Source organism: Mustela lutreola, chromosome 11 (assembly GCF_030435805.1).
Source record: "Mustela lutreola isolate mMusLut2 chromosome 11, mMusLut2.pri, whole genome shotgun sequence".
NCBI lineage: Eukaryota > Metazoa > Chordata > Mammalia > Carnivora > Mustelidae > Mustela > Mustela lutreola.
This window is the reverse complement of record NC_081300.1, coordinates 98,505,649-98,530,554: the sequence shown is the minus strand read 5'-3', so window position 1 is coordinate 98,530,554 and position 24,906 is coordinate 98,505,649. Positions and strand designations below refer to the sequence as shown.

Here is a 24,906-nt window from a genome sequence, read left to right as displayed (position 1 = left end):
TAGCAAGGGGATGGTAGACGAGTTCTTCTTTGAATAGTAATAGACATTCTCCAGAAGTTAGTTACTGAAAATATACTGGCTGAAGTACACAGATGTAGTGACCAAATATACCATTTAATCCCAGACAGTCGACTTCGCAGAAACCTAATAAAGTTCACTATCCTGATGAGCTGGCATTAGGAAAAAATAGTTTAGGCTTGGCGGTATTCACAGCAGTTGCCACACAAAATAAAATAAGCCAGAACTGCATGAAACTTGTCCGTGACCTCCCTACGCACAGATACACTACATCTTACACTCTACATTTCTGCAGGATATTCCTTGTCCACGTGTTTGCTGAGTGACCCCCTCAAGTATGAAATGACATAACAATGGGAAAGTCTTCGGTGTAAGAAAATACCCATTGTTGAACTCCTGGTTAAGAAATTGATCCGTGGGAACGAACAATCACATCAATATCTTCTTTAAAAGATTGTTTTGTTTAAATTCAGTAGAGTTAACATAGAGTGTATCACTAGTTTCAGGGGTAGAATTCAGCGATTCATCCAGGGCTTATGACACCCAGCGCTCATTACGTCATGTCCCTTCCTTCATGCCCAGCACCCGGGCACCCAATCCCCCAACCCCCGTCCCCTCCAGCAACCCTCAGTTTGTTTCCTATGATTAAGAGTCTCTTATGGTTTGCCTCCTTCTCTGTTTTCATTTTATTTTATTTTTCCGTTCCCTGCCCTACGTTCGTCGGATTTGTTTCTTCAATTCCACATAGGAGCGAGATCACGTGGTGTCTGTCTCTGATGCCTTCGTGGGCAGACTCCAGCCAGCTGTCGGACACGAACGGGGGGAAACAACAACGATGTGACTCTCCTACCTTTCACAGTTTCCCAAGACATGCCCAGGGGGGAGTGGAGAACTCCCCGCGTCCAAGCAAAGCTATAGGCCACGAGGATCCGGCAGGACCCAACCCTCCGCACATCAAGCGTTGACAGTTATCAACAGAAGGAGAGAAGAGCCAGCAAAGGTGATTCGTGGGCCCCAAAACGACAATTCAAACCCAGCACACACAGCGGCCCGGGCAGGTGCTCTGGGACAACAGCGATGTTCTGAGCTATGGGAACAGGAGCCCCTCCCTGCTGCACTTGGGCCGAGCCCCCACTGGCCACACAGTTCTCTCTGTCCACACTCTCCTTCTGAAAATGGTCATTTCATTCCCTTCACTCCATTCACTTGGGTTCATCCTCTAACAGTCCGTCCAGGAAGCCTTCCATGGGTCCCCACAACTCTGGTCCCCCTTTCTTGGGCCAGCAAGCACTTAACAGCAAACAGTAGTTCTGCACCTCATCTGCTAATTGACTATTTCATACCCCTTCCCTCAAGATGCTGTGATTCCTCTAACACTGAGAACCGTGTTCGTCATGGTCGTGACTGCAGTTCCAAGCCCTTAACACTGCCGGGCAGGAGGAGCTCTGTGGCCAGTCAGGGTCCGCTGGATTTGCCAGTGAATGAGCCCCAGAGGCAGAAGGGAAAGCTAATGCTCATTTTTCCGGGTACCCAGTGTGAAAGAGCCCTCAGCAATGACACAGAACCAGGGAGGGGCTGGGGCTTCTGGAATTGCTTGATGGTAAAAGAGACAAGCATCCCTGGTTTTTGGCTCCTTCCACACTGTGTCCTGCCTTGAATATGGCTGTGATGCTTGGAATTAGGCAACCATCCTGTGACCATGAGGGAAAGTCAGAGCCAATCAAATGGCATGCAGGCCTAATGTTTCTGAAAAACCAAACAGATGCCAACAGCGGCCGAGATCCAGACATCTTGCTAAGTAAGCAAAACAAAACACTGTCTCAAGTGGGTTCAGTTACCAGAGTTCTCTGCTCCTTGCAGTGGAAGCATTTCTGACAGTAGTAGTAGTAGGTATTGGGCGGAAATACCTCAACAGCCTGAGATCTCATCATCTGAAATTAAAAAGATCGGGTATCTCTTACACTCAGTAGATCAGATATCTGTTACACTCACTGAAACTGATTCTAAGGCAATCCACAATCTGGTAACTGGTGGAGGGAGAAGGAAGAGATTTAAACACACAGTTACAAAGAAGGGGTTCTAGTTTTTACCCTGGTCTCACTAAGAGGGAGGCTCTCACTCATCTCTTCCTCCGACATTACCACGAGTAGTTCACCCACAACAAACACATAGTTGTTACCAACAAAGGGCACAGAGTGTGATGAATAGTTTTTAAAGGAGCTGCTCGCCCCTCCTTCGTCCCAATACTACTTATGTAACTAGTTATGTAACCTATCGACAGCCACATACTTGAATCCTGATCTTTTGATTTCATTGTGTCAGTTCATTTCCTTTAGAATTAAAAAAAAGCAAAGAACAATGTTTCTCTAATCTATGACTAGCTATAATTACCTCCGAAAATATCTGTCCTTCAGCCACGGAGTACTTTTTATAGTTGTTGGAGGCGTCGCTGGTAAAGTACACATTGACATTGCATTCTAAGAGCTATTAATAAGGCAAGACTTGGATGTTTTTTTCTCCACTGAGTTCATTCCCCACCTCCCAGCCTTGGAGTGACTGCTGTATTTTTAGCCAGCCAAGCTTAACCGCTCTGATCACAGAGTCAGGATCTGCCATTGAATTTCTTAAAGAAATCAAGAATGAGCTGGAGTTTTCCCATGCGCATATACAAACAGGCTGTCTTCTTTTATATCTGAGCTCAAATATCATACTGTATTCTGTTCTATCTAATTGCGCTAAAATTTCTGACACAATATCCATTACATATGAAATTTACATGCAAATGACAAATAAATAGAATCTTGCTGCTGCTCCCTGGTCCGTGGTTCTTACGGTCAGCAAATCCTATTAGGGGCTTTATTAGCCAGCTCCGTGATGGAAATGCTTTATCTGATCCTATGACTTCAGCTGTGCAAGCCGGCCCGGCTGCACTGTAAAATGGAATCTAACTCCTATGGCTGTTCTTCCCTCTAACAGGAAACCACCAAAATTGAGTTATTGAATTGACGCTGTCAGTAGCATTAGGAATATCTGCACAATCTCATTTCTCATTAAGCCACAAATGTTCTCCTTTTCCCTCCATTCCAGCACAGAATTATAACTGACGAGTGAGCACAAAGGTATACAAGCTGACCCTTTCAAACCTGCAACCACTGCAAAATGAGGTAAGACTAGGCCAGAGGAAGGGGACAGGTGGGTCTGGAGGAGAAGCTGCTCTCGGAAGCCTTACAAGACTATCTCACAGAACTTCCCTTAATGACAGAGGCTACCTCTGTCCCACCTTCAGGTTGAACCCTGGGAAGAAACCGCTCAGATTCACTGAACTGACAAATCACAAAGCATTCTTGATTTACTGTGACCTTTTGGACCAACTGCTCTCTGTTTCTAGACAAGGAAAGAAAAAATCTATTTTGAGATGAGCTGAACTCAGGTGTACACCACACAAACCCTAAAAATAAGCCAAATAGTGGAGAATCCCTGTGTGTCTCACTGGAATTTAAGTTTAAAAAGTTATTGAAGATTTTTTTTGACAATTAAAAAAGAACTCATTAAAAAGTAACAATAATAAGCCCATGCGATACCAACATAAATGACATATTTATGAAAAATAACTATTTAAAAAAATCCATGAGAGGAGGGACACAGTTTTGGATTTTTGCAAATCTCTGAATGTCTGACTTAAGACAACTGGACTTTCACATCAGTTTCTGCATTCAATCTCTTGCAACACCTCAGACGATGCAGCTTCCGGGAAATCCCGCCACATGCACATGAAGAATAAAAGTGGGAAAGCTAATGACAACACGCTGCTGATGATGGTGATGGTGATGATTGGAGTGCTAGGAACCCCAGGGGTCCCTGGAACCTACCCTGAGAACCACAGCATTTTGCAGGTGAACAGCCTCCTCTGTGTGTAACGGGCCAGTTATCAGCACTCTGATGTCCTGGTGTTAGAAAGCTGTTCACAAGAGGCTCTGCTTGGCTCGGGTTCACACCTTCTACCACATACCCTTCCTTCATCCAGCCCCCTCGGAACTCTACCAAAACAAGCAAGTGGCCCATTTTTTGTGTCTCTAAATTGGTTCCACCAACCCTTGGTATAGGAAGATGTAGAAACTGAGGCCCAAAGAAATCGTGTTATGTCCAAAATCTAAGCCCTGGTGAGTGGAACCAGAAGATGGCTTTCAAGTCATGGAAGAGAGTCATGGACCAGTCCCCAGCCTTCAGCCACCATGGCGATGGTTTGGCTGAACTAGGTCTAAGGCTCATATGTTAATCTGCGTCATCTTCCCTGCTGGACTGAAGGATCCTGGGATTTCAGAGTCTGTGGAAGAAGACAGTCCAGAGAGATGAACTCCCAGGAGTTAGAGTCTTCCATTGCTAACCATTTCTTCTGCATTGGTCCTAAAGGAAAGTCTCTAACAAGGAGATCCACGTCCACAGCAAGATCTCCCATGTCATCCACCTGCTAAGAGAGGCACTAACAAATCGGTCCATCCCACAGCTAACACCTTCCCTCCTGAAATCTTCACATGAGTGATGAATAAGTATGAAAAACGGGAGTCCCGCAGGTGGGACAAGGAATGGGGGTTCTGACTCGCAACCCCTCAAACGCGGCAGGATTGGTCAAATCACGCATTACTACTTTCTATCACAAAGCTGAAGGGGTGTTTGTCCCACAGATATTTATATATTAAACCCTGCTCTTAGCCCTGGGGAAAGGTGAGGAATTCAGGTGCCGTCCCTGCCTGCACAAAGCTCACATTCTAATGGGCATCACCGATGCTAAATAAGCAAGAAATCAAACCACCCCAGGGAGTGATGAATGCAGGGGAAAAAATGAAGCTGGGTCATGGGAGAGCCTGTTTCAGATGGGACCTCCTTGGGATGGAAGAGAAGGCTCTTTAGAAAGAGAGGATGCTGGGGCGTGGACCTCTCTGAGGGGGAGAAACCAGCTCTGCAGAGATCCACGGAATCAGCATTCGGGCGGAGGGAAGAAGAATCACAAACCGTCATGAACAAGCCTGGGGATTCACGGAGCCCCAGAGGGTCCAGGAGGCTGCGAGAGGAGGCCAGAGAGGGTGGTGAGGTTTTAGAGAAGTTCCTGAGTTTGAGTTTCCTCACCATCTTCCATGACTCATCTGTTCAAAATCAAATCCTTCTCAAATCTACAGAGAAAGAAATTGGCCTTTCTACTTTATGTCCAAGCCAAATTTCCAGCACTCAGATCAGCATTAAATCAGAGCTCAAGCAATCCAAATGGTCACTTTGCTGGCTCAGTGAAACCCTTTCCTCCAGTGAAACAGCTCCTACCATTGATCCTGGCGCCCTAAGCCCGAGGGCAGGCAGAAAGTCCCTTAAGCTAAACTAGTGGAGCCCGAGGACTGTATAGAAGATTTTATTCCCATTTAGAAGGAAAGCTGCAATGAATTTATTAAGTATGACTGCAAGTATATAGCCATGATAAGAACAAAAAATCACTGCGAAGGACCCTGCAGGTTGGTGGCAGATTTTTAATTTAGTATTTCAAATTTAAATCTATTCAACAAATATTTAATGGGCCCTAACAAGCCGCCAGTCCTGTGTTGGGGTGCAGAAACAACACGTCTGCGACCCTCTGTGACAAGCACATAATCAGAATGACAGACGCAAATACGGATAATCAGCTCTGGTGCTGGGAATCAAAGGTAAAGAGAGCAAAGAAGAAGGTGGGATAAATATTAGCAAAAAGCCTTATGGAGCTGGACCGTGTGGATCAAAAAAAAAAAAAAAAAAAAAAAAACCACGCACGTCTGCATAATTAAAATATCTCAGTCTCTAATTACGGATTATAAATTATAATGGTATGTAATACATTATCTTCTTCCTTTCTCTCGTTAAGTGATCTCCGAAGTCATCGGTCTAGATGACAGCGAGTGGTAGTCGACCTAAAACAGGACAGAAGCATTTTTAAAACAGAATTACCAGAGAGAAAGAGCTCCAAGGGTAGTGTCACCAAATGACACCCCTCCAGGTGGGACGCAATCACAAACTGCACCCTGGATGCCTGATTAGGGCTGACCCTTTGCGTTTTTTAAGAGCTGTTTACTGCGCAAGGTCGCTGCAAAGAAACTACAAGACTATAACATGTGCAGCAGGTCACCTGAGCCAGCTACCTACCAATGAATTCAGTGAGAAACATCTAACAGATCTACTGGGCAGAAACTAGTGTTGCACTGTTACTGAAGTTAAAAACAAAAACAAAAAACTCTAAAGTGAGCAGAAAAAGCATTTCTTGGAAATTCATGTGGAAAACTGATAAATCCTCTCGGAGCGTCAGGAAAGAGCCGGAGCTGTTTCTGCGTCTCCCCAGGGTCAGGCTTCTTTTGGCATTTACAACACAAGAAAACGAATTCAAGTTAGACACGCGGCCCCGTGCAACTTGGTCACGTATCGGAGGCAAGGTTCCTGGGCGACTTCCTGTGCTCTGAGGCTCCTTCAGAGTCCCCTCCTCACACAGCTGGCCCGAGCTGGGCTCGACCTCAGGGCCTTTACACATCCTGGCGTCTTCCACCTGTAATCTCTCCCTCGGGCTCTCCATGGCTGGCTCCTTACCCTTGTTCAGGTGTCTCAGCGAAGCTTTCCTTCCCAGAGCACGGTTTCTGACCAGCTCTCCTCAGTCCCCAAGCCCTGCTGATAATTCTGGTGTTTATCACCCCTTATCACCTTCTTCCCTGTGCTCGCGTCCTGACTGTCTACAGTGTAAACCCCTTGGGACTTGTCAGCCCTGGTTCCCTGTACCCACGCAGCCTAGAAGGGAGCCTTACACGGAGGAAGGCCTGGGGCTCTGCACGCAGCAGGAGAAGAAATGGAGGCTGCAAAGTCAGAGATTCGGAAAAGCTGGAGAGCTAGGGAGTGTCGTGCTGGGACTCCGACCCAGGTGGTCCTAAGTAGCGGGCCACACTGCCCCTCACTCACACCCTTGTGGAAAGCAGCTCACAGAGGAGCCGGACTGCCAGCCTCACTGTGCCAGGGTGGCTGTTTTCTGCCCCCTCTGGGAGAGAGGAGGGAAATACACCTGGTATGTGAGCAGCGGGCTCCCATGACCACAGGAAAGAATCCACCAAGGGTGGATTGCAGGCCCTTGAATGTCCACTCCTACCCTAGCCATCCACCCCGCTTCACATGCTGACCAGAAGGAACCCCGCAGATGCAGTGAAGGTTAGGGACTGAAGACGGGCAGCTTATTCTGGGCCATCCCCGTGGGACCCAACCACATGAACCCTTAACAGTGGAAGAACAAGGCAAGAGAGTCAGCCAGAGAGACGTCAAGGCAGAAGCAGAAGAGGCTGGAAGCCTGGCGGGGACTGCACCTGCCATGGCCACTTTGAGATGGAGGAAGGGGACCGTGAGCCCAGGAATGAGGGCTTCCTGGACAAAGCCCTCAGTGGAAAGCCGGCAAGAAAACTGATGTCACCCCAGGGAAGGGAGCTGCTCGCCTTTCCTGGAGGCTCTGGGCTCACAGCACACTCATCCAGCTGGGAGCCCAGCATGGTGAGCAGGTGGAGGGATGAGTTCTGACTCAGAGGCAGTTGCCATAGTAACCGAGACCAAAGGGAAGGCTGAGCTGAACTTCGGGAGGGAGAAGGAGCTTGAACATCACTTTGGAGTATTCCCTCTCTGTGGATCTTCCCACTGCTCGTGAAAGAGCTCCTTATTTCTTTCTGGGAAACCACCCTGTTTTGGTTTACTCTGTGTGGTTTGAATGGAGCCCAAATATTCTAGGGGTGGACTTGTGACCCCGCTTAGAATAGACGAACATGTGACCAGGCAGAGGCAATCAGAGCATTCCATCCTTTCAGTGAAAGTCACTGGCTCAAATCAGACCAATGAGAGGCAGGCCTGGGATCTCTCCGGTAACCTCAGTGCTTAGGACAGCAATGGGCATATAGTAGGTGCTCAATAAATAGCATTTAATTAATTAATGTGTGCTGTTATTTAGTTGCAAGCAAATCAAACTTTGCAAATACATATATGTATTTTGACAATGGCTTAAGTAATGTTCCTAATTATTACCTCTGTCACTTTGCTTACTTGTTTTCTGGAAAAGGGGGGATGTCTCCCTTGTCAGAGGGAATGTTTCCACTGGGACAAGCCTTACATTTCTGCTGCATGCTTCTGGAGCCCCAGTGACCAGGACGAGACCCCGAACACTGCAGGCACACAGGAAATGTCCGTGGAAGAATAGTACGCTCTACCCCCAGCCTCAGTATGGCTTCTCCTCCTGGATTTTATGCTCGGAGTTACCTGGGAATTCAGCTCAAACACTGATTCTTCGAACTGAGAAGGGTGAACACACTCAGTCTAATTTAGCCAGAAACAGGGGCCAACAACAGACCTCACTCTACTTGGCCTCTCAGAAAGCCTCATTCCAGCAGTAGGGGCCACTAACACAAGATTTGGTTCCGTGGGCCAAAGGAACATGACGTCACGTGTGTTCCACACTAAGCTGGGCCAAAGCAGGTGTTCGTTCATCTCTATCTCCGATCACATCAGGAAAAGCTTTCTGTCTGGAGTCTAGAGGAAAATGTGGCAACCTGACCACTGGACGACCACCCGCCTAATTCAAATTTTAATTATTAAATACATCAGGCAGCTAAAGAGTGCAGAAAATAACACAGCACCCCTGTCCCCACTAGCTCAGGAAATAAGATATGGGTGTGCTGAAGTTCCTGGGAACCCCCACCTATCCCACCCACCCCCTGCCCTCCCCAGAGACAGACATGATCCTAACGCTTATATGATTTCCGAGTGTATTCTTTTTTACTGTGCACTAAATAATTAGGTATTCATAAAAATGTATGAAATTGTTTTGCATGTTTTAAACAAGATATAATGATATCTTGTTCTAGGTATGCTCTGGCAACTTGCTTTTTAATTTTTATACTCAATTTTACATTTTAAAGACTTATCCCTGCTAAAACATGCAGCACTAATTAATTTTCATGGCTGGTTAGCATTTCCCTGGATGAATACAGGAACGTGTGTCTGTCTCCCATGCTCCTGTTCATGGGCGTTTCAGCTTCCGTGCCTGGAGATGCTGCCTCTCCAAGCACAGAGAACTGGTGACAGGTCAGATTCTGGGGTCAGTTTCTGATGAAAACGCTCAGTTCAAACTCAATTTCCTTAACTTTGCTCCCTTGAGAACAGCACTTCACCCTTCTGGGCCTCTGTCTGCTCCTCTGGAAAATGGGGACCATAATCCTGAGGATTTCTGAAGGCTGCGAAGAATTAAATAAGAGGGAGGGATGAAAAGCATCTCAGAATCTTCAAAATAGGACCGATCTGAAATCCAGGGACTGGAACATCCAATCTCAGTTTATAAATGCCCCATGAAAAGCAGCAGGCCATCACCAAGTTGCATTCAATCAAGCCAGGCCCTACTCATCCACTCAAGTCTCCTCCTCCAAGAAGGCTTCTCGGGTTGTCCACCTGGACTGCATGGTCCTCTCTCCTCTCTCGGGTCCCTTCCTGTCCACATCACTTCCTCAGGGGCTTGTTCTGAGAGTCCTTCACTCAGAGGGTCTATGTCCCTTGAAGCCCACCACACAGGCTTCTGTAGTACATGCTCGGCTAAGTCATGCTAATCGATAGTCTACTTGGATCCAGCATCCAGCAAGACAATCCTGCTGTCTTCTCTGGGATCTCATTAGTATTGCTTCATTTCATTCTCTAATTCCTAAAACAGAACCACTGAAATGGAGTCCTTTCTATTTCTAGACTCATTTATTCAAAAGTTACACTTTGGCCTGGGGAAAAATATGTTAACTTATGCATTTGCCTTCTCTTTCCCTCTACAGAGTCTGAGAGTTCCGTGAGGGCTTGGACTATTTTTCAGGGGGAAAAAAAAAAAAAAAAAAAAAAAAAAGACTGAAAACCAGACAGCGAGAGGAGCAGAGAGGAGAGGAGAAAGAGTGGAGAAAAGGGAGGAAAGCAGGGGTGGAAGAAAAAACCACCCAGGATTTGCACACAGGACAAGGCAGAAATGCCTGTAAGACGGAAAGTGTACTCTAGCGGCTTCTAGGGATCACACACACGGGGCACAAGCCCCACAGCACCGAACGGGGTTTCTGGAGTCAGCAGCCGAGACTTTGGGCCACTGAGGCAGGCCGGCAAAGAATGTCTGTGGCTGCACCGGTTCTCACCTCTGATGATGAAACCGTTGTTGGCCGGGTTTTCCAAGGCCCGACAATTTAGATTTGATTCTGGTGGTGCAGAGACGTGACCTAAGTACCACCGAATCATAGAGTGAGACCATCATCTCCTGCAGGTTCTCCTTCCGCCCTCCTGTCTGGACTTCAGGGAGAAAGTCCTGAGCCGGGGCTAACCTGTCGCTGGCAGTGATGCCTCCCCTTCGGATGGAGGACGGAGCAGGCCTCCATCCAGGCCCTTCTGCAGATAACGGTAATTCGACTGAATTTCATGTTGTTGTTGTTTCCTATGTGTGGTCTTTACATCTATGATCACCTAGTCTTCCTCATAAGCCAGTTTCCTACTTATGGTGGTAGAGGTCAAGTTTCCTTTTTAGATATATTACCTGTTTTATAAAAGCCACTGACTTAAAGACAAAGTAAATAATTATACATGGGGTGCACATCTGATGAAACGCATGAAAATCGCACATCATTGGTATGGTAAAAAGCAAAACTACCGAAGTGGTAGGTAGCTGGCATTAAGGAAACAGCAGATAGAGCACATCAGGGGATCTGAAATGATAAATCAGCTGTAATGACCAGGCAGGGGGTGGATATCTTCCCCAGAATGAGACAAAAGCCCTAAGTACACTATCCTTCTGTGCTCATGACATTTTATTGGCTGGATCGCCAACTGTTATGGTGTTGGCCATCCACATACCTTATTTGGGATCAGCCTCATACTACTTCTCAAGTCAACCACGGACCCATCAAATATGCATTGATCACAGAGAGGTCATGTGGCATGTCGAAGGTTGCAAAGCTACTTCCGGGGTGCCTGGGATTCATACGCGGGTAGCCCAAATTCAGTCCTCTCTTATCCCCTGTCCCATGTGAGCTCGCAGATCTGAGCAGCCCCTCTGTGACCCAGGAAAGCATTGTTACAGGAATCCAGGAGTGAATTCTCCCAGGGTCTTTGTCAAACTTTCCCAACACAAAGATCAATCCAATTCCACCCTGACAACCCCCGGACCCGGCACTGCACATACTCCGCACCATGTGTCACCCCCGTGCTGGAAGCTTCTCACGGCATTGTCAGATTTAGATACCAGTGGTTAACCTGAACCTAATTACATGTCACTGAAAAAGAAATTCAATTCCTCCTGAAATTAGAAGTTATAATTCCTGAAATTATATCAGTCTCAAATTCAGACTGAAATAGCAATGTGACACGTAAGGAGAAAATTCACAAGAAAAGATATGAAAATGGCTCTCAAACAGATGAGAAAGTGTTCAGACTCATAATTAGGTACAAGTTAAAACAACACCGAGATGCCACGACTTGGCTAATGGACTGACAAAAATTACAAAGCACGCTAACACATGTTGCTGGCGAGGCTGTCGGGAGCATGGCAGCGCTTAGGTGAACAGCATATGCACTTATGTCTTAACCCAGGGGTCCCACTTCTAGAAAGCCATCTGAAGCTACTCCATTCAATATATTAAAATATATGCACACAAGTTGGCTCCATATTATAGCACTGTCTGTAGCTGCAAGATATTGGAAACCATAAAATCATGTCTGGATACAGGGGACTGGTTGAGTAACTTGGGGTGCACCCACAAGCGAAGGACTAGGCAGCTACAGCAGAGGACGGGGCAGAGTGGTGGTAGTAGAGGGGTCGGTGTATGGGAACTCTGCGTACCTCCCACTCAGCTTTGCTGTGAACCTAAAACTGCTCTAAAAAATAAAATCCATTTAAAAGGACGAGAGGAACTGAATTGGGAGTCATTTCCAGGACATCGTGTTAAGTGCACACATGAGCAGCTATAACAGACCCCCCCCCCCCCCGGTGCAGAAGAATGAGGGTGTAAGAGAACACACACACATCTGCTTACTGGGGCAAAATAATCACAGGGAGGATACAGCGGAAATGAAAGAGATTGGAATGGAATGTGAATGGCACTGATGAGCCCAGGCATATTACAAATGAACAACACAGCCACACAGAAGGATAGGAGAAGGAAAAGATCCGGCCTGAGTCACTTTGGAAACTGTCTCTGGACTAAGGCTAAAGACGAGGAGCACTTCTGAAACAGCTCACACTAGGAACGAGTAAGGACAGAAACACGGAACGGGAAAGCCGAGTTTCTGGATGTCAGAAAAAGAAGGTAAAAGTAAGAAGAGGGGAGAAGCACAGAAAGAACGCTGGTGATTTACTGCAATCAGAGGTATCGGTATGAATCGTGTTTGCGACAGACGGATGGACAGAGAGATAAATGGAAGGACAGAAAGAAGTTGTGGGTGCGCAGGCGGGTACACGGGTTGCTGTGCCTACGTCCACTTGCTAGTTCTGTCTACACACGGGGCTTCGGATCCAGCAGTGCAACTAGCACTGAGGCCAGTGAAGTACAGGGCTCGGCAATGTCCCCTAAACCCCTTAGCTCAGCTCGAGAATGTTCTCCATTTGGCTGACACACAGCCAGCCAGACCCGAGGGTAAAACGCTCAGACTGGATCTTCTTCTAACAAAACCTTTAACTTCGGGGTGAGTTTCACCTGCAGGAAAGGAAATGAAATACGAATCTTAAGGCCGTTCTCCTCAATTATAAATAGGTTTAGTACACCTCCCAAAGACTCATTTACAAGAAATTTAAGTTGTATTCTCTTTCTTAGTGACCGTGGCAAACTCCTCTGGGCGTTCGAGGAGGCTTACGCTTCTGTCCCACCCTGCCTCGAGCATAACGCAAGACACATTTTGTCTGAAAGCTTATGTGGAAAGTCATAAACGTCGGCAGGCAGGTCCTCCTTTTGTCCCGGAACCCGCTGACCACACAACGTTCCATCAGGGCTTAGGAACATGTTATGAAGTCACGGGGACGAGTCTTGACAAATGCCGCACGCCCGGACAAGCCATCATCCCCTGTTTAATCTCCCAAGCCAGGGCCGTGCCATCGGTCTTTTTTTTCCATTAGCAGGTGGCACGGTGGCTGTCCACCTCCCGCGTGAGAGATGGGGTTGCACCGGCGACAGCGTTCTCTGAGATGCCTTCCGGTCCCCCACTGCACGAGGCCAGTCCTCAGAGGAGAGCGTGATGGAGCCGCGGTGAGGCCCAGCTTGGAGCAGGCTCTGTCCCTGCCCTCGGGGTGAGCCACCAGCTGGGAAATGGGCAAACGCGTACGAACCCACGCATCCAAGCGCACGCACATCCATCTATCCATCTACCCTCCATCACGAACGAGACTCCCCTGGAAACCTGTGTTTTCAGTAAGTTCAGAGTTTCCAAGAGGCAGCGAGGTCCCGTGCCCCGTGGTGGGGAAGGCTCCACACGTTTAACCACTCGCCAGGGAGAGGACACGAGGCTCGTTCCCGGCTTGGGGGCTGCTGCCCATGACGCTGCGACGGAGACCCACGCGCAGGTCTGGGCGGGGACGTGCGTGTGCATCTGCGACACATGCCTGGGAAGGCAGGGAGCTGGTTGGCCTGGCGAGTGGGTCTGAATTTTTAAGAAGCTGCCAGCTCGGTTCTTTTGAGAAAACCAAGTTCTCCAGCCATCCCCAATGGTCCTCTGGGTCCTGGGGTGACAGCAGGGACAACTGGAAGTTATCCTAGCCTTGGAGCATGCATGATCTAGGTTTGGATCCCAGCTCTTCTTCTCACAAGACTTTCAGGATCAAGTGATTCCCGGCCAAGAAACAAAAGCAGAATCATCCCATTCCCCAGTGGATTCGGATGAAAACTGGTAATAAAATCAGGTACAACTCCAAGAGGAGGCACTGGAGGAGAACCAAGCTGGGTCTCTAAGGCGTCCCACATCACGCGATGACACACCTAATCGGGCACCACGTATTTAATTAAGCTACTTGAGGATCATGTGTTCTATTCCATCACCCTGTAAACACCTTTCTGCCTGGCCAATAGATACCAATTATCAGCGAAAGACTTTTCTGTTACTATAGCTCTGCACCAGTGGGTTGGTTTGGTAATAAACGTGAGGCCTTTGAGCTGTAAAAAAAAAAAAAAAAAGAAGAAGAAGAAGCTGCCAGCTCTTTGCAGACCGGTTGTACCACCTCCCATTCCCACCAGCCACGCCGGCTCTTGGCAGACCGGTTGTGCCACCTCCCATTCCCACCAGCCACGCCGGCTCTTTGCAGACCGGTTGTGCCACCTCCCATTCCCACCAGCCACGCCGGCTCTTGGCACACCGGTTGTACCACCTCCCATTCCCACCAGCCACGCCGGCTCTTGGCAGACCGGTTGTACCACCTCCCATTCCCATCAGCCACGCCGGCTCTTGGCAGACCGGTTGTACTACCTCGCATGCCCACCAGCCACGCCGGCTCTTGGCACACCGGTTGTACCACCTCCCATGCCCACCAGCCAGGCCGGCTCTTGGCACACCGGTTGTACCACCTCCCATTCCCACCAGCCACGCCGGCTCTTGGCAGATCGGTTGTACCACCTCCCACTCCCACTTAAGTCGTGCACTTAAGCCTCCAGCAGCCGGTTGTACCACCTCCCATTCCCACCTTAGCTGCAAGGGTGGCTGGGAACTCTATTTTCCTTTAAGCTGGGCACACTGCTCTGCCAACGGTATGTGGGTGCAGCCAGGGAAGAGCGGGGGGCATTTACCAACTCAGAGTCGGTCCATGAGCAAACAGCGCTACAAGGAAATAATCACCAAAACAAATAAAAAAACAAAACCAATAAAGAGTTTAAAAGCGCTCCCCCTTTGGAGCAAGGCTAGACATAGAAATGCACAAGGGCGATTTCGTTTTTCACGATATGCCTTTCTGGATATGTTTGCAGTGTTTGGTTCTCAATAAATCCCCTATGGTTCCAGGAGCTGAGAGAACTTAGCACTACTTCCGCTCCTCGTGCATTCCGAACCAGCTCCCGTCTGCTAACTGCACTGGGCATGATTTGCTGCAATTCTGCAAGTGCTTTCTCTGATCTGGCCTCCCAGGTGACTTAAAACAGAATCTCCCGAAAGGTGTTTCTCTTTTTTCTATACAGTCTCCTTGAACAAGAATAGCCATTTGCATTTTTGAGTGGGAGGGCAGGATAGGACAGTTACAAAGAAAGAATTCTCTAAAACAAGGATGGTTTGACACGTTAAGTGTTCACCCAGTTGTGCGTGTCTCTTTCGAGTAGGAGATACGAGATTTGTTTTTCCCCTGACCTTGGCAAATTAGTTTTTGTTTTTGTTTTTTTTTAACAAGGTATATGGAGAAGCCTGCTTAACAGAGGATAAATTATGCAGACAGGATAAGCTCCACTTTGTCTGAACAGCTTGTTAAAAGCCATCCTTCTCATAGGATGTGGGGCTCAATTTCTAAAGTCTGTGAGTATGGCATCAAAAGTACTCCTGAAAAGTATCTTAAATCTCCCATAAAGGACAAAATAACTCCATCTCTTAATAAATCCAGCATAATCAGTTTTTTCTTGAGTGTTGTGCCAGATTGCTGGTTCTTTGGCCCACCTCTAGACGAACTTCAGTTTAGGCAATGTTTCTATAAAATAAAAAACATAAAGACATCACACAATCACACACAAGTGAATGTGTGTGTGCACGCGCGCGCACACACACACACACACAGTCTGAATCCTGTATCTAATCCTAAAGACTAGACTGATAGTCGAAGCCAACAGAGAAGGAGATGGGAGATTCACTCTGTGCTTAATCCAGGCACACACATGTACTCAAATGAAACAGACAAGAAAGATAACCCCCTACAGGCCATCACACATCTGCATATGTGGCCTTGTTTTTCTGGAGTGTGTAGAGAGGGGCACCGTTACAGACTTTAGGAAACACTACCGGAGACAAAAGAGTGTATTGAGCTGTCAGGAAAACTGGTAAGAAGGGTGGATTTCTCTGGAATTCCAGGCTGTGGATGCACCTTTCTAAGAAGCAAATGCAACTTTTCAATATCGGTTGGCAGAGCGTCCTCGTGTCCTACCAAAGTGCTCCAAGCCCAGCTTAAACAGTTTCAGGAAGAAGAGAATCCACGAAGGTGAATTTGGCTTTTGACCACCAATGGGTCCAGAGGCCGGGGTGGAACTGGTGGCGCCACAGGAAAGACGCAGAGATGTGTGCAACCTGTGGGCAGTTTAATCCATAAGGTCCGGCAGACCCTCACCCCTGCATACCGTCAAGAAAGAGGTATTCTCTCATTTTGTCCTCCCTGACCCGCAGGCCAGGACCCTGGCATCAGCTGTGGACACAGGCACTGCCCACCCCCCGAGGTGGGGTGGGGTGGGGTGGGGGCTGAGCCAACACCGCTTTCTGCCTGCTGCTCCTGGGGCTCCGGAACCACCTCTCCCACCCCTCCCATCGTGTCAGCGCAGTGACCCCAGCCCCCCTGCACAGAATAAAAATAGCAAGAGTCATAAGGCCCCCTGGCCTCTGGAACACTCCGGGCGCTGTGCTTTGTCCCCAACATGCCCATTAAGTCCCCTCAACTGCAAAATGTTCATTCTCGCCGTGCAGGGGAACCGAGGGGACGGCCTCAGGTATGGGACTTCTAGGAAACCCTGTCCTACAAGATAGGCTCACACCTGCTCGCCCAGACACCAGCGTCTTTGAGCCCTACAATCTCTACTGCAACCCCCCAAATTACATCAGACTGAATCTGGGGTGTGTGGCGGGGTCCCAGATTTCTGCCAAGTGGGAGTTTCTGTTAGCTGCCTAGCGAGCGAGCCTTCCTAAGTGATCCAAGAACAGGTGCAAAAAGCCAGGCCCTCCCCCAGGACTCCCAGTCCCAATTAGACAAGCTGAGGTTATGGATGGGGGGCCAGGATGGGAGCCCGTGTTTGTGGATAAGGGTTCACATAACCTGCCCCCACTTCCTGGATCCTAAATGCCACAGTGTGTTCAGTGTGGATTGGGAGTAGACCCCATGGAAACCCGCCGTGGGGGACACTAAACGCTTCCCCTCAGCCATGCTCCCTCCTCGCTCCTGGGAACTGAGCCTAGTCTGGTTCCAGGTCCTCCACATGGTTCCTGGCAAGGGTGCTGAAGGTCCTGGAACAGACAAATTTGTCCCAGTCCCCTACGTGGCTGCCCACGGGTCTTCCCATCCAGGGAACGGTCCGCCCTGAGCTCCGCAGAGGCACTTCTGGTGGCATCAGCGCCCCCGCCAGATTTCCCCAACAAACCCCAAGTTCAAGCTGCCGCGCCCTCCAGAGAGTCCTCGCGACAGACGCCCACTCCGGCCTTACCTGTGCCCGGCCGCGCGCCAGCACCGGGCGCAGCGCCGCACACCTCCCCGCAGAGTGTGAGCCCTGCGGCCCCGGGTTCACAGCGCCCGCCCTGTACCTGCGGGGGGTCCTCACTCGGCGGCTCCCGCTCCGCCGGCTGCAGGCGCTCGGATCCCCGCAACTTCCCTCCAGCCCCTCGGGCCGCCCAGCTTCCCGACCCAGCTCCGCCTACCTTCGCCCCGCCCCTTCCCCGCCCCCTACCCCGCCCAGATCCCAGCCCCGGCCCCGCCCACCTGCTCCCCGGGCCGGCCCGGCTCCGCGCGGGTCCCAGATCCTTCCCCGCCCACCTGTCTGTGCCCAGTCCCGGCCCAGCCCCACGCGAGGTGAAAGTGGAGAAGCAGAGCCCTCCATCCCGGGTTATTCCTGTAGACTGGGATTATTCCTAGGGCTGCACGAGGAAAAGAGGGAACGGATGCTGGGCGGCTCCAGCAGACCCCACCGCAACTGGTTCCTTTACCCCTAATTTGTACTTACCTTCTTCTGGCCTTAGCTCTCTGCGGCGTAGCCTTGGAAGGTTCGAAGACGGTTCTCAGGCCTCTGAGTGGAGGGTGGCAGAAGCTTTCTCTGAGCTCTGCGGGTGTGTGCGTGTGTGTGTGTTTGTGGGTGTGTGTGCACGCGTGTGTAAGCACACAACAATTTGGTGAGGCCACACCTGCGCTTGGAAACCGCGGTTTCCTGGGCAAGGGGACAGGACGGATGAGATGGGAGAAAAAGTAATTCCACTCGAGGGCCAGGAGGAGTAGAATGCGGCTAAGAAAACGTCCCAACCCAAAAGGGGATCTGTAAAATAGTGATGCTTGGAGTTTTCGATGACAGTAGAGAATTATGTTCTTGAACGAGTGATGCTAAATTCCCCTGTTGTCTACTTCAGGGGCTGCCGCAGACGGACCCCAAGGGAGAAGTAGGGAGGTAGGGGGCCTGACTGTGACCTCCTGTAGGGACTGAGATCTTGTTTTTGAGGCCCAAAGGGCTGGAGGATTTTTTTTGTTTTCATCTTAGGAAATATGTTTGGCCTCTCCAGATCAGTGAAAAATAAAATAGATCCCACTATTCCTGACTGAAGTATGGGGGCCTGCTTTACTCTTCCTCCCTGACCTGCTGCCCATCTGGAGGTTTGTGATTTGTGGTTCCCACACTCATGATTTCTTTCCTCTTTACGGAGAATATCAGCCTCCCCGTTGGAGAGCCAAATGCAGATCCCAGATCAACTAGGACAGGGGAGTAATCTGGGAGGTCTCTCCTAGGGAGTGACTGACCCAGAGAAGGCTCCTCTGGCCTCTTCTTGCTGCGCCCACACCCACTCCTTCCCCGTGTCCCCCAGCCCACCTATCCCTTAGGAGCTGGCTTTACATCTATTAATCCATTTTGCTCTTTGGGATCACTCTTTATTAAATTGTCCCTTTCAAAAGGTTAGGGAATTTAGATACAGACAATGGAGCTCCTATTTACAGGGCATCGACTTGACTAGCCCATTATCCTGTTTATTTGGTTCCTTGCATATAATCTGTCTTCAGTACCTCTACCTGCCTTTCTTCCCATCCAAAATGTAAGCCCACCACTGATGGCTTCATATGTCCTACCCCTCCCCCGCCCCAGAATTCTCAACAACTCAGTGTGTACTGCAAGTAGACAATTGTCAAATGGACGAATCTTGTGTATTTACATAGTATTGTGGCCCATTTTACCAATGAGGGAATCCACATTGAGAAACGCCAAGTGAAATCACCCAATGGGAATTTTTACCAAGCATCTGTTTCAAGTACAACACTATTCTGAACATAATATTTGGGTGAAGTCGGTCTTTGCAGACACCTGTGTGCATGTATTCTCATGATATCCGTTTTACACACAAGGAACTAAGACGTAAGGAGGTTCCGTAAGTAGCCCAAGGTCACAGTGGTTGGTCGCATGTGGTAGAGCTGGGATTCAGAGACAGTCTTCGTTCACAGCCTACATCTGCAATCCCATCACTGGAATCATTTGCACTAAGAAGTGCCTAGAAACCACACCTGCAACATGCATCTTGACGACCTGTGTTGACTCTCCCTTCCAAGGTCACCCTCTGTGTCAGGTCTTGTCAGCTAGGTTTTTCTACCTTGAAGGAAAGGAGAAATGTTGATTTATCACTCCCACTGAGCAGTGCAGGAAAGCAATCCAAAGCAGTTTCTGCTCGGGGCTTGATGCCCATCTTGAAGTCAGCCTCTGCAGACATTACCGTCCGCACAAGGGATGCTTGCCCAGCTTCCCTGAATGAGACTTGGGCAGCTTTTGTCTGCGCCATCAACTGTTACGATGGACACACAAATGCCCAGCCTTATGCCTTAGCCTGGTCTGTCTGGGAGCCCGTCTGCTTGAAGCACAGGGTCTGGACAGGAACAGAGTGTGAACTGTCCCCCCCACAACCTTCCGCTCTGGGTTCAAGCCAAGCCCCCCAGACTCCTGAACACACAAAAGCGTGCCATCGTAAATGTGTGTTGCTTCGAGCACCTTGGTTTGTAGCCGTGTGTATGGCAAACCCAGAAGACAAAACTCCCCTTGTCACAACGTGCTGGCTTATTACCCAGGACAGGCTAGGTGATGCTGTGACGAGAAACAACTTGGTCATCTCCATAATGTACCAGAACAAAGCTTCCCGCTCTGGCTTCATGTCCACTGCGTGTTAGCTGAGCGCTGTGTCCCATTCATTGTCTTCCTCTCCAGAACCCCGGAGATGGAGCGGAGAACGTGGCAGAGAATGCCCTGGTTAGAGCTCCCCCGCCACCATGGTACCCAACACCAACCCCACCCACATTCCTCTGACCAACAAAATCATATGACCAACCACGCCAACGTTTAAAAGGATCGCCGATGTGCAATGCCTCCCTGTCTTGAGAGGAGAGAGAGTCACAACCCCCGACTGTCTGTATCCCCTGGAGGTGAAGGAAGAGTCAGAGGGGGTGGTCAGGGACACACAGCCTTGGGTGTTCATCCCCAGTGTTGTTCCGGACTCACTAAGTGGGGATGTTTTGTCCTGTTTTTCGGTGTTGCCGTGTGTTATTTTCCTTACATCGGACAGACACAGAATACACGAATGTTATTAATTGCACTCCGTAGGCACTTGCTGCTGAGCGAGCATGAGGAGGGAGAAAAGTACAAGCAGATTGTGTCGTCCGGTTGTCACTACCTCTGTACCGCTGGCGGGATCGCGGACGCTGGGGAGAAATGCAGGTGCCCTGCTGGTGTCCGGGGCTGAGTTTTTAAGTAACACAGCAGCCAGCCGTGATGCCTTGGGGAGTCGGTGTCCTGGGCTTGGGAGCACGCACATTGAGGATGACGGTGACTTCTCGTAGAATCGACCTTTTGTCATAACGTCCCTCATCCTCCCGATAACAGCTCTTGCTCTGAAGTCTACTTAGTCTGATATTCACCGATACTCGAAGTTTCTTTTGCTTGGTGTGGACCTCCTGATGCACCATTATTATTATTTTTTAAACTTTAGTCCCAATACGGCTTTCTGTGTGTCAGGGGCCAGAGGCAGAAGTGAGTGACCTCACTTTCCCTGATCTCTTAAGATTCGTGTCGTCCCTTCCAGACCCTCCAGCTTCCCTGTGTGTCTCAAGAGCAGCCATTCTGTTCTATCTTAGGACGACGCACACCGAGATTAGCCTTCCCCTGGCGCACCTGCTCGGAGTGGACCCAGCTCCTTGAACCTGAGCTAGGTCTGATGACACTGTTGATAGATGGATGGCAGGGCCAGAAGATAGAGGGAACATGGCTTTCATTACTATCACCGAGCTACATGATGTATTAACCTTGGAGATGCTCCCTTGTTATTTGAGATTCTACACGTTATCATTTAAGCCATGTCAGGGACTTTTCTGTGATTGAACCAAATCCGCAGGCTCAGGACCATTTAGACCTACAGGCTCAGGCCAGTGCTGCTGCTCCCTGGTCCCGTAACTTGGAGCAGGTCACTCGTCCACATGGGCTCTCCTTTTCTTATATCTGTAAAATGACTGTCTAGCCCCAGACAATGTCAAAGCCCCTTCCGGGTTCTAAAATTTTAATCTCTTCTAGTTTCATTCATTTGGACTTCAGGACTAAAGCATTGGATTTTCCTGGCAGCAGACCGAATTTGAAGGGAGCTGAGGGGCACGCAGGAGCCAGCTGGCCTGCCCCGGGATCTTTAAACAAGATGCCTCACTGAATCCATTAGACTAAGCCCACCAGATGCTCTCATGTGCCCCATTTTACAGACTTTACCATCGAGGCCCAGAGAGGTCTAGTCACTTGCCTGAGGGCACACAGCAGGACGCTGACAGGGCAAGATATGGAACCCTGCTCCATCTGAATCCCAATACCTGTGGTTGTTCCTGCTTCCCGAATCTCTGGGAAAGAAGGAGAGAGGTCGCCTTTCTCGAAGACCTTAGTGAGAGCTGGTTTTTTACACTAGAGTTATTTGTAAGATTTTCGCACACTCAGACAATATCATAAAATCAAGATGTTTGCAATGACAGAAAATTAAAGGAATAGAGCCTTGGACACCAGGCAGGTTCCTAGACCCCATGTCAAATGTACACTCTTGCAGGTAGACCGAGTCATTACAAGAAACTCAGCCTGTCCACACAGCGTCCCCTTCCCTCTTCTTCAGAGGTTGGACTCGAGATAATAATTCTCATCAGCACTAAATTCAGTCAGGTCGTTCAGCCGTCTCATCAATATTGCCAGAAGGAAAAGCCATAAGCTGGAGGTGGTAGAGAGGGACTCGGGACTCAATTGATGTAAGCTGTTGAAGAATTTATACTGTGTCGGTGCCTTTGTAAGCGGCATCCGTTGTGTTTGTTTTTCTGCATAATAAAAAGAAGTGTAGGGCTTGGACAGAAGACTCTGAGTAATTTTAAAGATGTGTTTGAACTCCTACGTCATCGGTTCAACTGTATTTCTTCAATTCACAGGCACATTTGCCTAAACCTTGTCAGGATCATGAACTGGATCCTGGCAGAAATCAGGATGTCCACAGGGATGACTGACAAGGCGGCAGCAGCTCTGTGTCTCGTTCCCGAGATCCTGTCCTCAACTCTGGGTCAGGTTTTGTGAATCCAGGATATTTGATTTCTATTTGAGTAAGTACAGAATAGGAGCCCCTAGACTGGGACCGCTTGGAGAGGTTTTCTCCAATAGTGCAGAGTGCAGCAAAAACGTTTCGAAGTTCAAGGTCCCGGATTCTGTGAAAGGTCCAGAGATGCCTCTTGAATTTTATAGCCAAACCAAAATAGGAAAGCCCTTTCTTGAACAATAAGGGAGATGACCGTATTGTCACCCTGCAGAGCCTGCTTTATGAAATGATAATCAGATCAGACTCTTCCCATCCCGACAGGTCAAGGGCAGGAGATAACCCAATCGCCTGTGTGACCTCGTTAGACTCCTCACCGACAAAGGGATTGAACAAGACGATGCCATTTCCCCTGATGGTCAGTGCCTTGAATTCACATGCACATGGGAGGCAGAAGAAGAGACACAAAGATGAGTCATTGCCATGGGCTTGAGGGAGCTGGGGGGTGAAGTCGGAGCCCCTGACATAGGAGGGAAAGGGACCCTCCTTTTCGCCTCTCCTGGCTGTGCCCTTCAGTGCTGAGAATTCTGGAGCCCAGGAGAGACTGCCTCTGGCTGTCTTGTCCCCCTCTAGTTGAGGAATCACGTGTGCATTTGAGTAGGGTTAAAACAGTGATGGAAATAAGAAAGAGCCATGTCTAGTGTATCCGGAAGGATTTGGCAGAATGAGCAGAACAGTTTGTGAGAGTTAGCTTAAACAAACAAGTGTTGTCTGACTCCCACAACAAGGGCTGTGGAGGTGGGGAGCCCAGGACTCGTGGGGTGACCTGGCTGTATCAGAGAGCCCAAGACCGTTCCATCGTCCATTGCTGTCATCGTCAGGGCTCGTCACATCACAGTAGCAAAACGGCTGTTGCGCGCCCTGCTATGATGCCCGTTGTCCCCGCAGGGGGAAGGGGCACGGGCAAAAGGGCAGCAAGCCTGCCTACAGAGGAACCGCAGGGAGGAGGGAATAAAGATTGAAAAGACATACATTTGAGACAGAAGATTCCAGATGCCTACTTGTCAAGTGGCTTTGTCGATCCCAACAACTAGAAAAGAGATTGGAGGAGAAGGGATCCGGAGGAAGAAGGGGGCGCTGAGATTAGGAGGAAGGATGGGGGGAGCTGGAGATGAGTCCTAACTCTACTGCAGCACACAGACCTCTCCATTCTGCGCTTGCCTTGAGTGGGGAACCTCCTGAGATGTCACCCCACCCAGACACAAGCAAACACGGGGAGCAGAAGCACGGGGTTTGGGCCATCTGGGGGTGGTGGGGCTGGGAAGGGAAAACCCCATCCTCTGACCAAAGTGGACATTCTGTCTGAGCGTGGACAGCAGTGGCCACGCCCCCACCCTCACGGCCACGCCCCCACCCTCACGGCCACACCCCCTGGGGACAGGTCCACCTGCTCCCAGCAAGGGTGATGTCAGTTACGGTGGCAATTTTACAGGCTGTTTTGAAGATCCCATTTAAAAGGAAAAATCAAAGTCCATAGAAAAGTGTCATGTGCTGTTCAAACAGAAGATCTCTAGTAAGGAAATTTTTTTATTTTTATTTTTTTTTAATTTCAGGTTCTTTCTTAATGTCCACAGAGGTTGATGGAGTGCTTCTGAAAAGATCATGCTGACTTTAGGCAACAGGTAACATGCTCTCCTGATTACAAGAAACCCTTCATTCATCCTAAACAAAGCTTGTTTATTCAAGTAGCTCAAACGACTTTCATAAGATCTTAACTCGGTTTTTAGAAAACCCTCTGGCTGCACAATAAAACAAAGATGCTCGTTTCTATTCCCTGTGATCTGGGTAAGTAATTCTTACCAGGATGATAATTTTAATTAATGGGAAAAGGTCCAAAGTGTGTTTCAGTATTCTAGGCTTGGCGATCACCCTGGGCTATCAGATGTGGGCTCTCTGGGGGGCCCAGAGGTGCCGAAGGAAGGTGGGAAATGAAGCAGGTGAGTTCGCATTCTCGAAACTGTTAAGCATGTTCAATACCATCCAAACGGACAGGGTAACTTTCCAGCATGACGGTAGCTGTATTATTACGTCTCCCCAGAGTGGAAATACAACTACATGAAAATAGATTTGCCAATGGGCACCTGGGTGGCTTAGTGGGTTAAACCTCTGCCTTCGGCTCAGGTCATGATCTCAGGGTTCTGGGATCAAGCCCCGCATCGGGCACTCTGCTCATCGGGGAGCCTGCTTGCCCCTCTCTCTCTGCCTGCTTCTCTGCCTACTTGTGATCTCTCTCTCTGTGTCAAATAAATAAATAAAATCTTTTAAAAAATAGATTTGCCAAGTCTTAAATCTTTTGATTGGCAGGGTGGGTGATAAATAGTTTCCCTTTCGTCTGATGCTAAGATCTTGGCTATTTTACGG

The 24,906-nt window shown here is 49.0% G+C and overlaps 1 pseudogene; it reads left to right on the top strand.

The window, feature by feature from the left end:
• Window positions 1-13,059: 13,059 nt before the first annotated feature.
• LOC131811675 (large ribosomal subunit protein eL39-like) lies at window positions 13,060-14,339 on the top strand (annotated as a pseudogene).
• Window positions 14,340-24,906: the final 10,567 nt, after the last annotated feature.